At 40.4% G+C, this 14,505-nt stretch overlaps 1 protein-coding gene across 4 annotated transcripts in view; it reads left to right on the plus strand.

The window, feature by feature from the left end:
* The first annotated feature begins 406 nt into the window (after positions 1-406).
* LOC309696697 (protein FAM110A) overlaps positions 407-14,505 on the plus strand; it is a 28,525-nt gene continuing 14,426 nt past the window's right edge. Inside the window, exons 1-2 of one of the 4 annotated variants that reach the window (XM_082518042.1) lie at positions 407-741; positions 1,432-1,541. The gene's annotated coding sequence lies outside the window, so the exon portion shown is untranslated. The remainder of the gene's footprint in view (positions 742-1,431; positions 1,542-14,505) is intronic. The other 3 variants (XM_082518041.1, XM_082518040.1, XM_082518039.1) reach the window with 3 other exon arrangements.

Below are 14,505 nucleotides of genomic sequence, written 5' to 3' on the forward strand. Positions count from 1 at the left end.
ATCCCGTCATTTTGATTCCATGTTAGTGTAGGATTAAGCATATTATCCCTTAAAATATATAGAATATAATGATATATTTGGGGATTGTACAGCTGCTTGATTACAGAGCCCTTAGAAAAACATTTCTATTTTCAGGCATGTTCGACATTTCTCATACATATTCCTTTTTTAATATATAGAATAGCATTGAAAAATGCGTATTTCCACAATTTTGCTCATGAATATAATGGAACACAACGGCTGCTGGAAAATCTGCTCTGCCTCTGCCTCAAAATTCGGTTCTGAGCCTGTTTTTTATTCTCGCGAGAGCAATGGGGTTACCAAGGTACCGGGCACGCAGCGTCCTCCAAAAATTGCAAATGCCTCCGGCTAGCCAATGAGGGGAGCTCGGACCGTACCAAAGTGGGAACCGGTTTAGGGGTGCTCCTTAAAGCTTTCTCAAAGAAACTTGGCAATATTAAAGGAACTCGGAATTTCACAACATGAAAGGGACAACAGTGTAAACGCATTATTACAGTGCTATTGGAGAGACTGCAAAGCTTTAAATGTGCCCTTTTACAAAAGCCCAAATGTAACCGTGTGTTCAGAGTTAATTAATGGATTCGTCCGCGCCAACATTGAAAGTTTCGTGAAAGTGAACTCCAATGCCGTTAGCTTGCTGTTGGTTTACTTGTGTTTAAATGCTTTGACACAGCTGTTTGAACGTCGAACTGTATTTGCTTTACTCAGTTGGTTTTGCAGGTGAGTAATCTTTTTGAACTGCTCATTTGTATAGGTTAATGTTACGCACCTGTATGAGGAATACACCTTTGCCACAGTGTATTGGCTAGTGGAGTCGCATCTAAGGAAGATGGACATCTTTTTGCATTGTGTTAAGGGGACCTTGAGATACGAATTAGTTTTACTATTGAAGATATTGACTGTGGATCTGTAGGTTCGCGATTGTAGAGTCTGAAATGGCCCACTGAGCTTGCAGCAGGCCTCAAATGTTGCGGAGAACACCATGCTGGAAAATGTGCTCTTTAACTGGAAACGTGCACAAAAGAAGTGTTGCATAAGAAGAGGAAGTCGTGTAAAAGGATGTGAGTCTGGTTTAAAGGTCATGCAGAGCTTCACTGTGCTCGGGATGTTGATGTATTGAAGCTCAGGTTTTTGCCAGGGGGGAGGAAAACGGTTCCCTTTTGTGTGTCAAAGGAGGAAGTTACGGCCCTAAATGCATTGCTGTTGAATTGGAGGTCCCTTCCTGTATTGACACTAGCAGCCTTCTCTTCAGCTGATTAAGTTTTTTTTTTTTTTTTTAAACCTTTCAATCTATATAGTCTATTTTATCTAATCTATCTATGTCAAACGCATGTCTAGACAAAGTGAGTTGTTTTGTATGTGATGTAAGCTCTGAATCATGTTGGGTAATTTCTCTGTCCACTCCTCCAGGGTCAAAAGGTCAGCTGAGTTATCTTTAAGATACCACAATGGGACCTGATTACAAAATTCTGCGCGTGAGGTAGGCAGGTAAAAGATTGCAGTAATGGGCACGAGGTGAGGTAAATGCCTTGCAACACTTTTCACCTGGGGCGACAGTCACAAACGCACCCTTGTAATTTCCATTCTTAATAATTTCCAGGATAGGAATGTGTGTCTTGCAGCCTAGAAAAGTCACTCACTTGCCACTTTTTTGTTGTTGCTGTGGCTTGTAATTGAGCTAATGTAGATGGGACTGCTTCTTACATCTATACTGGAAAAACATTACTACTATTCAAACATGTTTATAGCAGTGGTGAAGCTCTGGCCTACTGGTATTCGCATTTGACTGCTGAAGAATTTGCAAAGACTTTGTTTCTGAAGAGAGGAAACATCAAATAGTAGCAGGAGTGTGGGTTAGTGTTGTCTGGAAAGAAGCTTATGGGGCTTTTAGACGGAGACCCACCACAGCCCGAGGGTGTATTTTCACTGTTTTTGAAGCAATAGACGAGATCCTGCTCTTCTAATGTGATTGGAAGATGTTGCGTTAACATTGATAACAGCCTTTTGTCTAGTTCAGAAACTTTGCATGCTACTTGGTACCAGCAGTGCCAAAATAGTGGTGGAAATGACAAGGGCTGTTTGGTTTTGTTTTAATTCATTGAAGAGCGTGTCACTGAATAGCACTCGCGAAAACCGTGCTTGTGTACAGTGGGGCAAAAAAGTATTTAGTCAGCCACCGATTGTGCAAGTTCCCCCACCTAAAATGATGACAGAGGTCAGTAATTTGCACCAGAGGTACACTTCAACTGTGAGAGACAGAATGTGAAAAAATAATCCATGAATCCACATGGTAGGATTTGTAAAGAATTTATTCGTAAATCAGGGTGGAAAATAAGTATTTGGTCAATAACAAAAATACAACTCAATACTTTGTAACATAACCTTTGTTGGCAATAACAGAGGTCAAACGTTTACTATAGGTCTTTACCAGGTTTGCACACACAGTAGCTGGTATTTTGGCCCATTCCTCCATGCAGATCTTCTCGAGAGCAGTGATGTTTTGGGGCTGTCGCCGAGCAACACGGACTTTCAACTCCCGCCACAGATTTTCTATGGGGTTGAGGTCTGGAGACTGGCTAGGCCACTCCAGGACTTTCAAATGCTTCTTACGGAGCCACTCCTTTGTTGCCCGGGCGGTGTGTTTTGGATCATTGTCATGTTGGAAGACCCAGCCTCGTTTCATCTTCAAAGTTCTCACTGATGGAAGGAGGTTTTGGCTCAAAATCTCACGATACATGGCCCCATTCATTCTGTCCTTAACACGGATCAGTCGTCCTGTCCCCTTGGCAGAAAAACAGCCCCATAGCATGATGTTTCCACCCCCATGCTTCACAGTAGGTATGGTGTTCTTGGGATGCAACTCAGTATTCTTCTTCCTCCAAACACGACGAGTTGAGTTTATACCAAAAAGTTCTACTTTGGTTTCATCTGACCACATGACATTCTCCCAATCCTCTGCTGTATCATCCATGTGCTCTCTGGCAAACTTCAGACGGGCCTGGACATGCACTGGCTTCAGCAGCGGAACACGTCTGGCACTGCGGGATTTGATTTCCTGCCGTTGTAGTGTGTTACTGATGGTGACCTTTGTTACTTTGGTCCCAGCTCTCTGCAGGTCATTCACCAGGTCCCCCCGTGTGGTTCTGGGATCTTTCCTCACCGTTCTCATGATCATTTTGACCCCACGGGATGAGATCTTGCGTGGAGCCCCAGATCGAGGGAGATTATCAGTGGTCTTGTATGTCTTCCATTTTCTGATGATTGCTCCCACAGTTGATTTTTTCACACCAAGCTGCTTGCCTATTGTAGATTCACTCTTCCCAGTCTGGTGCAGGTCTACAATACTTTTCCTGGTGTCCTTCGAAAGCTCTTTGGTCTTGGCCATGGCGGAGTTTGGAGTCTGACTGACAGGTGTCTTTTATACAGATGATGAGTTCAAACAGGTGCCATTCATACAGGTAACGAGTGGGGGACAGAAAAGCTTCTTACAGAAGACGTTACAGGTCTGTGAGAGCCAGAGATTTTCCTTGTTTGAGGTGACTAAATACTTATTTTCCACCCTAATTTACAAATAAATTCTTTACAAATCCTACCATGTGAATTCATGGATTTTTTTTTTCACATTCTGTCTCTCACAGTTGAAGTGTACCTCTGGTGCAAATTACTGACCTCTGTCATCATTTTAAGTGGGGGAACTTGCACAATCGGTGGCTGGCTAAATACTTTTTTGCCCCACTGTATAAGGGTGCATGGTTAGACGTAGCAATCCACTGTTTTCTTATGAACCTCCTCTCCCCTCTAAAGACGTGTTGACTCGGTCTTTTAGGTTATCTGATGCATCCTGAAGCAGAAGTGAATATCTAATATTGTAGATGACTGTAGTTATGATTTTGTGCTCGTATAAATAATATAAATGCTCGCTTTGAACTTCAGCAGGTTGTGTTGACCATGTTGACTTGGATAAATGGACTGGGCTGCAGCTATGTGATTGGTTGATTAGGTGTCTATGTTGGCGAACAATTAAACAGGTGTACCTAACAAAGTGGCCAGTTGCGTAGTAGCGTTTAACACGGGACTGTAAATCTTTATAAATCTGCTTTAAATGAGCAAGGTTTTTCTTGTTTAAAAAAAATTCTTTTTGCACAACATATTTCATAATATTTGCCCAAATATAAAAGACATGTTTGATCATCAAAATGTCAGGTGTGAAAAGATAAGACGATGGATATATTTGTCACAGTAAAGTATCAGACTCATGGATTTTAATGTAAGAGGAGGGGATGTATGTCATTCTGAACCAGCAGAAACCCAGAATGATGCTTTGCTGTCCCAGAATCTCTCAGAGCATCTTTTTAAGAACAAAAAAATCTTTCTTGTTGTTTACTTTTCAGTATTTTGGTCCTTCTGGTGGTGCCTCATCTTAATTTTAGCCTTTCTGGGAAGGGGGGGGAACAATCCTTTTTAGTCAGTGACTGTAATGTCACAGTTTGTGCCCAACATAGCTGCCGCACAGACACACACATGCTGGAACATCTCATCTGAAAAGTTACCCCAGATGGCACTCATAATAGTTTGGCTCACCGCTGGAGTCTAGTCGTGTTCCGTTTTCTCTCAGCTTATCCACACTGTTTATGTGGCAGCAAGCCTGTGATTAGCTGCAAAATATCATATTTTCCATTGAAACCTACACACAATCCATCACAACAAATAGCCACCAAAATAATAGTGTGGCTTAAGCTATGTAATGCTCCACTAGCTGTAGACTGTAATATAGCAAACAACAAGGGAAAATGTTTTTCTTTGCAGAGTGCACGCTGGGTTTCCGTGTGTGTATGTGTGTGTTTACATGTAAACACTCATCTTTGAGAGAAACTACAATGAGTTCTGTTTTAGTCGAGTTTAGCCAAGATTAACAAAGGGAGAGTTTGGAGTGGTGTGTTCGTAGGAGGCACAAAGACTCCCACTACGCTTGTTGCAACAGTCGGTATTATTCATCGTGTCACATGGACTGACTCAGAGGCTTGCGTTTTCACACTTGCTGCCTGGAAGCTGTCAGCGTTGCGTTGTTTTGCTGAGTTTGCCAAGTCCTGCTTGTTGTCTCTTTCTCTTCTTCTCCTCTTTTGTGTATTTGTAGCTTCCTGACTTGTCTCTGGCTCTCATCTGTTCCATGGTGCCACCTGTGTTTTGAATTTTATCTTCGTCCTGTCCTGCAGTTTATCTGCACTGACATGGCGATGAGATCATCTTACACTGACACTGTTATTCAGACTGGGGAGGGTAATCTGCTCCATTTGGCCAGAGTATACAGCGCAGCCACAGCTACAGTTGGGCGTTATGCAACACTGTTCCACGAACTACTTTACGTTGGATGAACCAGATTAGTATCAGATTTATTTACTCACATGTCACTAAATATGATGTTCATTTTGATTGCAAGTAAATGGTAAATGGACTTGTGAAGGGCTTTTTGAGTCTAAGCCCTCAAAGCACTTTTTCATAGCACTTTCTAACGATCACACAGACTCCGTCGTCTGCTGAGTCACAGCCATCCAAATGTGCTGGCGATTAGAGGTCAAGCATCTTTTCTTGTGCCCATATATACAGTACTGTGCAAAAGTCTTGACCCACCCATTATTTCCTGATATTTTTGTTAAGAAAATGGGAAATGGGTGCAGAGTGTGCACTGGCTGAAATGCAGCCCCAGACAATAATAATAATAATAATAATAATAATATAATGGATTGGATTTATATAGCGCTTTTCAAGGCACCCAAAGCGCTTTACAATGCCACTATTCATTCACTCTCGCATTCACACACTGGTGGAGGCAAGCTACGGTTGTAGCCACAGCTGCCCTGGGGCAGACTGACAGAAGTGAGGCTGCCATATCGTGCCATCGGCCCCTCTGGCCATCACCAGTAGGCGGTAGGGTAAAGTGTCTTGCCCAAGGACACAACGACCAGGGTGGAGAGCCCGGGGATCGACCTGGGCTCTCTGTTAAAATGGTTGACAGAGCCTCAACCATTTTTCACTAACGGCTGTAGACACTGTTGTACATCTCTCATCTGCAATTAATGACAGTTTGAACCAAATATTTCATTATATTTCATTTGGATCGATCACCCAGAGTCCAGTCCTGGTCCTCAGAATGACCTCGTTTCTTGTTTTTTACGCACATGGCTTTCGGATACCGTTCACACTGTGTAACCATCTTTTCATAGATTCAACTAAAGAAATTTGAAATTTAGCTTCTTTGCTAAATTCTCTGTTGTGTAGACACAACACTGGTTTACCCCTTTAGTTATGTGTGTTTTTATGCTTGAATGACTCACGGGTCTGTGTTAAGTGGGTTAGCAAACAAAGCATTCCTCTGAAAATGATCAGGTACAAAGTGTGGACTGAAAATGAGTGAAAAGAACAGCCAATGTTTAAACTTTGAAAGCCTTTCAGAAAAGCCTGGTTAACTATTGCTCAAGACCACTTTAAAAATGACAAAGTCCTCCTTGGAAGCAAAATAAATCAAATGAGGGGTGACTTAAAGTGTTTGCACAATACTGTACATTGAAATGAGTTTACTGAACTCATTCCTTGGCCATTAAAAGAAACCTATTCTGCTTGTTTTCAACTCCCGGACAGTTAAAAAATAATCCTTACTTATTGTTACTAGGCCTTCGTGTAGCTCTTCAGTTCCTCTTTCAGAAACGAGCTCTGCTCCCTTTGAGGCAACTTTTTTTTTCCTGATTGGCTGTCCATTACAGTAGACTTGAAATGTAGCTATGCAGGACTGCTGTGTTCACAGGTGGGACTGCCTAAAGCAAAGGTGTCCAACTCCAGGCCTCAAGAGCCGGTGTCCTGCAGGTTATAGATATCATCCTGGGTCAACACACCTGAATCAAATGATTCAGGCCTCTGGAAAATTTCAAGACATGTTGATGAGGTAATTTAGCCATTTAATCAGCTGTGTTGGATCAAGGACGCGTCTAAAACCTTCAGGACACCGGCCCTCGAGACCTGGAGTTGGACACCCCTAGCCCTAAAGCAAAACATGAGGAGCAGTCTGAAGTCTGAGCTTTTTATGCTTGCAGAGATTACATGCACTCACTGATCTTGATGAGCTTTTAGACATTGATCATGTTTTAATATTTTATATTAAATATATTTTATATATTCAGTAGGGGTGGGGGAAAAAATCGATATTGTGTAGTATCGTGATATTTTGTTTGTTAATAATGTATCAATACAGGGACAGCAGAAATCGATATTTTGTTACAAAAAAAGTTTTTGTGGACTGGAACTCTGACTTCAGAGCATGTTGATCCTTTTTCTGAGCAAGAATCCTGACATTCCTTCACTGTCCAAATGTGTTTAACTTTTTTTATGGCAGCAATAAACATGACAGTTTACTTATTTTAATTTAAGACATGTTTTATTTTAATTAAGTTTAAAACTTTTTTATTTAATGTAAAATTATATTTTGTTTTAATTTACTTTCAAATGCTTCAGTTGCTGAAGGGGCTGCATAGTTTTCACAAATTGCATAGTTCAGAATAGCTATAATTGTACCAGATGGTTGCATTCAGTTAAGTTGGACTAGACTGTAATACAAACAATAAAACTGACTGAAATGAGAGAAAGAGAAAGACTTTGATATTAGATAAAATGAATATTGATAAAGTTTACCTTTATGTACAGAATCTGAATATCGCAAAATATTTAAAAAAAAATATTGCAATAATATCGTATTGTGCATTAAGTATTGTGATAATATCGTATCGTGGGATGTATGGTGATTCCCACCTCTAGTATTTAGTATATCTACGGAACAATTATAGGTCTACTTTAAGAAAGTCCTTCATTGCAATATTTTAATGTCATGAGATAAAAGCAGGAACTCGTAAGTGAAGGTTAATGTGAGGTTGTTGAATTTTTTATGGTCTAGTGGATATATTAACTTATTCAACAACCTTCATAAAGTGTTAATAGGGGAATATTTAAGATTCATTTCAGTGTACTGCAGCTGGCTATGGTGGTGAGGATCGGCTGAAGGCTTTAAGGACACTTGAGCCTAAAGCAAGTGGAGAATTGCTTTATGTGTCTCTACGATGGGCTTACTGGGCTGCAGTGACTCCCAGCTGCACTCACCAGAGGAGGAGCTGGTTATAATGCTTCATTATATAAGAAAATACTTGCAGAGATTGTTTAGTGTCTCCTTTCAGTTGCAGATTGATCATTCTTTTTTGTCTTTTCCAATTATTATTTTTGAATAGCTGAGCAAAGCAGATTTTCTGCCCCCAGTGTCTGAGAAGTGTTATTTAGAACCAAAGGCTCTAAAAACTGATCAAAAAAAACATTTTTACATGTTTATTTTTTTTTCGTGTTCATGCTGTTTTTTTGTTTGTTTTTTACAGAGAGAATTCTTTGAATTTCCCAGTCAGGTTAAGCCCTCTCTGGTCCAAATATCCCAGATGGTAGGAGTCATGCGGCTGTACTTACAGTTTAGTCAAGTCTCCTCCTAAGAAATGAGGTCAGTGTGACTTCTGGTCCAGGCAATCTGTGCCTCTGTATCTCCTGACTTCTCGAGGTCAGCAGCTCGGGGCTCTCATGTTGGTGTAGTGACTAAGAGATGCTGTATAGCACAGAGAGGAACTTGACCTATTAAAAGGAAAACCCATGATTTTTTTTTTAAATTTATTTTTTAATTGTTTTTAGTTTTATTTTCAGTGGAGTTGCTAGCTGAGCGAGCCTCCACAAGAGGAAAACAAGTTTCTGAAAGTGTTACTCGAGCATTTATTTACTAAAAAAGGTATTTTGTTCCCAGTATCTACAGTTAATGGTGTTTTTGTTTGGCGCTATTTAGAGCTGGGCGATAGAACGATAACGATATGTATCGCGATATAACTTTTACTCGATAGAGAAATTAAGCTATCGCGATAGACCTCGCCGCTCTTGTCCTCTTAAAAAAAAAAAAAAAAGGTCAGCCAATCCAAATTAAGCAGCGCAGAGCCGAACCAATCACAGCCGCAGCATCACGTCGTGACTTGTTACGTACAGCACAAGTGCCAAGCCGCACGTGTGTTTGTTTGGGAAGCAGCCAGCGGGTAATGGAGCCAGCGCGTAATGGAGGAAATGAGTGTGCCGACTAGAAAAATCAACCGAGCGTGACCGAAGAGAAAACAGATGATGGTTCCAATGCCGGAGAGATTGTCGAACGGAAGAGCCATAGAAGTTCCGTAGTGTGAAGGTATTTCGGCTATTTCAAGTCTGACAAAAACAGAGTAGCGTGCACTGTAAATGTGCCGAAAGCAAGTCTGGAAATACAATAAACTGGTGCATGCGTCACACTGTGCGCCACGTTATTGTTTCGGTGAAATGAATTTCTACAATACTGTTACTGTTAATTCTACTCTCTGCAGTGTTTAAATGCTTACATATACACACAGTTACTGTCCCTCCACACATACGACTCTGTTCTGCTTCTATGCCCCAGCTTTGTTTACTTTTTCCCACCGAGGCTTCTAGACTTCTGATTGGCCAACATTTCTGCACGGTTAGGAATCTAGCGCCACCTGCTGCTTTGGCATGTTCATAGCAGCGTTTTCCTTCATTTCTGCCTTTATGTGTGGACGGGATTATTTTTTAAAACGAAAACGGAAAATCTCCGTTTTCAAAAATACCCGTGTACGTGTGGACGTAGCCTCAGTCTCTGACTGGAAGCGCTAATTCGTCATTCGGCTTTTGTCAGACTAAAGTAACTGTTAAAACTGTTTGAAAAGCTAAGCTATACAACAAGGAGAGATTGAGAATTTCCTTTTAGTTCTCAGTTTATTTGATATTGACAAAGGTTAGTCAGTTTTGTCTGTTCTTCTGTAAAACAAACTAAGATTTATTTTTAGAATTAATATTTTGTTTCTAAGTGGAATTGACAATTTAGTCTGTTTCGTTTGTTCTATTTTGAAACTTAAACGCTTTAGCGGCTGCCTTTTGTGTAGTTTGCAATATTTGCCTTTATTTATCTGAAAAAGTCTCATGTTCCTTAAGTACATCTACCCTGTTGAACTTATTATGGGAAATAAATATTTAAATAAAAACAAGCTGCTGATTATTTCACATTTTACTTGTGAGCAACGGCACATTTAAATCTTACAAATATAGTTATTTGGCTTATATCGTGATAGATATCGTTATCGCCTGAAATGAAAAAAACATATCGTGATATGAAAAAATCTCATATCGCCCAGCTCTAGCGCTATTATATACAAGCAGCCTCCACACACGCGCGCACACACACAGAACCACATTTTGAGACTCAAAAAGGCCTTCAAACTTGTGAGGACCGGTGAGTGTGTCCTCACAAGTGACTCTTGGTTCTCACAAGTATAGTAGAATGCAGATTTCAGTCCTCACAAAGATAGCTAGACAGGAACACACACGCACACACACACACAGGGCCATTAATCATAGTTGGATCAGGTACTGGGATCTAGACAGTTAACACTGAAGTAGCAACGACAGAAGTAGAAATATCTGGTTTGGTGAGTCTGTGCTTAGCTTTGACGTGTCACTGACTGCTTGCTCATCAGTTCTTGGATTCTACACACATGACTGCGCCTGTTGGTGAGTGAGTGAGTGGGTGGGTGGGTGAGTGAGTGGGTGAGTGGATGGATGGATGGATGGATGGATGGATAGTGTTCGCGCTTCTGTATTTTGTTTTATTTTGTGAGGATCTTCCATGCGGTGCCTCTGGCTGTTTTGAGGTCATTATTTGGAAACGGGCTTCTAGTTAACCATTATTTACCCTGCCCCCTCTACACAGGGGCTACTGACCTACTAACTAAATAAACAGCTTTTAACATGTCGCTATGCTATAGATCTCTGCTGCTGTGTCATGTTAGTATCACTTTTGCAATGCTGTCTTCATGTAGATGCAAATTGTTTGTAGTGTTGTACAGAGTCCATTTCATGAGGAAGGACCGATCGTGATTATCAGTTAGTTTTTGAGTTGGAAAGAAATGCATACGTGAGACGATAAATGGCAAAGAATTCAATGAGAAGTTGATATTTGAAGGGAAGTTTAAGAAAGTGTCAGATTTGACTGTTTATTCTATAAATGCAGTTTTATTCACTGGTGACTACTGAAAGTAAAGTTACTTAACATGGTGCTTTAAAATAAGTACATGCAGGTTGTCGGGTTATTTATGTCATATTGTTAGATTTGTGGTTATATTGTTAGGGGTAGCTTACCATAGTGGGAAAACATAGTTATTATCAGCATACGTGAGTAAGACGGGTAAATGAGCTATATTCTGGGAAACTGTTATCCACATGTTGTTTGAACAAAGCACACGGTCTTTTAAGGGCAATTTTGTTTCTGACTTCAAAACAAGTCAGAAAATGACTTTCCAACTCTGTAGGAGGGGCTCTCCTAAGAGCAAATAAATGCAGGTTTACTCCTGAGCTGCCTTTCCCAGCTCGCTGAAACAGTGTGCGGATTGATGTAAGCTTAAGTAAACGGTGTTCTTAATGAGCACAGATGTAATCTGGTACACAGTCATTAGTGTTCTTCCAACTAATTCCATAATGGACCTGTAGCATCCAGTTACTGTTGTTAAACAAGGCGTGATGCACCATTAGCAAAGTTATGTGCAGGGTTGTAGTGAGTAGCCTTGCTTTGAGGCACAGCATTGGTACGTGTTGTGTTGCTGGGTTTTTAGAGCTTGAGTGGTTGCAGGTCAAGTAAAAATGTAATTAACCAGCAAAGAATTCATAGCGGCATCATTCTTCTTTATGCTGCCATTTTTTTTTTTTCTCTCTCTCGCTCTCTCTCTCTTTAAGAATTTGGGATCATAGCTTGACTCTGACATCACAGGATTTGCACTGAGGAGTTTGGATGTTAAAGGCCACTTGTTGGGTGAAAAGTGTAGTTTTAGTTTTGTAACACTCATATTGTTGCCGGAGCTTCAACCTTTTTTTTTCAGGTGTTCAGATATAAAAATTAGCTGCATTTATTTGTTTTGTTTACAATTTGTTTAAATAATTTGCTTAGGGATTATTAAAGGATTCTGATTTAGATTTTATATCGCACCAATATAGCTATTGAGGAGTATTTATGCCTGGGAAATGGTTGAATGTACAATTGTTTAAATAAATAACCAAACGATGGAAAAAGTATTCATGAGATGAACCTTTGAGGGAAGTGTAGAATCCAGTGTATACCTATTTCAACCAGTGACCAATCATATGTTTCCTTACTGTGTGTTTTGTATATGCTGGGGGTGAGGGAGGCTATCAGAAGAAAGTTCACTTGAGTACCTTTTAACACAATTCATGTGTCACAGTCACGGTCAAGTCCTGGAATTTAAAATGTGGATGTGCACGTGAACAGAACAGGACTGCTTTAAAATCTGCCTCCTGTGAATTCTCCTACTTAAACGGCATTACTGAATCTCTGGAGTACCTTTTTAATAGAGTAGAGTAGAAGTGGGCAGTATGAATAAAATCCTCTTCCTGGGTTAGTGGGGACGTACAATTTCATTTACAGCAGTGCCTGCAAAAATCTAATAAAACCTGAAATGTTCAATGAGTAACTGCCTCAGTAAGAACTGTGTGGTGAAGAGTCCTTGAGTATCATGTTGCTCTGTGTTGGTCAACACTTTAGGTGCATCCACACAGAAAGCAGTTTGCTCTTTGTGCAGCACTTTGTTGTGTATGGGGATGTCCATTTACCGCCCTGTCATATGTCAATCAATGGTAACCTTCGCTCTTTGGTAATTGCTTCAGTTTAACTTGGGACCTGCCCACTTAAATAACTGCTGGAAACATGAAGTTTAAAGTTGTCCAGTGTCACTGAAATTCTGTGGTCTCTGAATGCAAATGCCCTTCACTGTGCGAACTAGCAGGAGTATCTATAGAGAAACTTGGACCACAGGAACGTAACTTCTTGTGCTTTTCATCCAAGCTCTTACAGCAGTGCTTTTGAGAAGTTTTCTGTGAGTTATGTGAACACTCCTACTCTGTTACCTCAGTTTGATTCCTGCAGGATGACAGACACTGGGCCTGCTTGGACATGCCAGCATGTAACGGGAAGAGTAATGTGACATGTTAGCCCAGCAAGTCCCTGCATTTGTGAAGTGTATCTGGGTGTGTGCATCAAGTGACAGAGATTATAGTTGTGGTATGAGAGAAAGTGGGTGGAGCTGTAACTTTATCCCCCCTCACACTCTTTCGGTGGTCTCGGAATCAAAAAGTGTGTGTGTGTGTGGGGGGGGGACTTCCAGTGGGTTGTCAATATTGACTCAACATTGTATGAGAGCCTGTGTCTGCATCTGTGTATCATAGATCAGAGTATTTGCCAAATGAGAAGGCACCACACATTCACACTAATACATTTAATCCACCTGCCTCCTCTGAGTCTCAGAGCACAGTCATGTGTGTTAATGGAAGACGTTCAGGGAACGCTCTCTGACTGCTTTAGATACTTAGAGCACCATGTCTCTGTCTCAGTCATGAATTTAAATATATGAGAAAATTCCACATTTGCAAAGAAGTATGATCCTGTCTTGGTGCTTCAGCATCCTTTTTACACGATATAGTCCTGTCCTTATAGGATCCTAATATAATTTCATAATAAAATCTGGTATTTAGTTTTACATCGTTGTTTAAGTTCAGAGTTACAGAGGTATCGTTCTGAAATATGTCAGCTCTAGATTTTATGGCTGGCTTGTAACTCCACTAAACCTTCTAAATGATCTTTTCTGTAAATGCTGGGATATTTGACCTGTCTCCCCAATGTGATGCTCGGTTGTGGGCAAAAGACCTGCAACTGACAAATAAAGGCTATCTCATCATCATCTCTCATCTCATCATTGATCATTATATTTGTTTGTTTGGGGGGTTTTTTTTGGGCTTGAGATGGCTAATGATGTCAGTCTGAAGTAGCCAATTGCTGACTCTACCCTAAAATAGTAAACTTTTGTTGTTGTTTTTGCTCAGCTGATCTGCAGTTTTATGGTGTGGCAATCATAAAAATAAATGTAATGATTTAGCTTAACTTCCCAAATAAATGCACAGAAGTTATTAGCTAATGCTAGCAAGCTGGGTTAGCAATCTTGCTAGCATCAGTTAGTCAAATAAACTATACAGGTGCATTACAGAGAACTGGATAACTGCTTATATATAAAGTAATAATTCTCTTAAGCTGGGTATTTTAAAATGGGATCCCTCTGAGATTGACTCACCTTTTAAAGCCAAACTCAAGTGACCATGAAAGAAATTGCAGTTTTTGTCACATCTCTGGTTTCTTTTTTTTTTCTGCCTGGAGGGTGTTCACAATTGCTTCTTGTTCACTAGCACTGCCTCTACTCTACTCTACTCTACTCTACTGGGTTTCGGTCATTTTTCCATTACATTTGAGAACCAACATAATGCGCGTGGGGTGTCGTTATATATACCTGCTGCTAAACCAATAGTAAACACCTCATTATTGGA

Source organism: Aulonocara stuartgranti, assembly GCF_965226115.1.
Source record: "Aulonocara stuartgranti genome assembly, chromosome: 20".
Classification (NCBI taxonomy): domain Eukaryota; kingdom Metazoa; phylum Chordata; class Actinopteri; order Cichliformes; family Cichlidae; genus Aulonocara; species Aulonocara stuartgranti.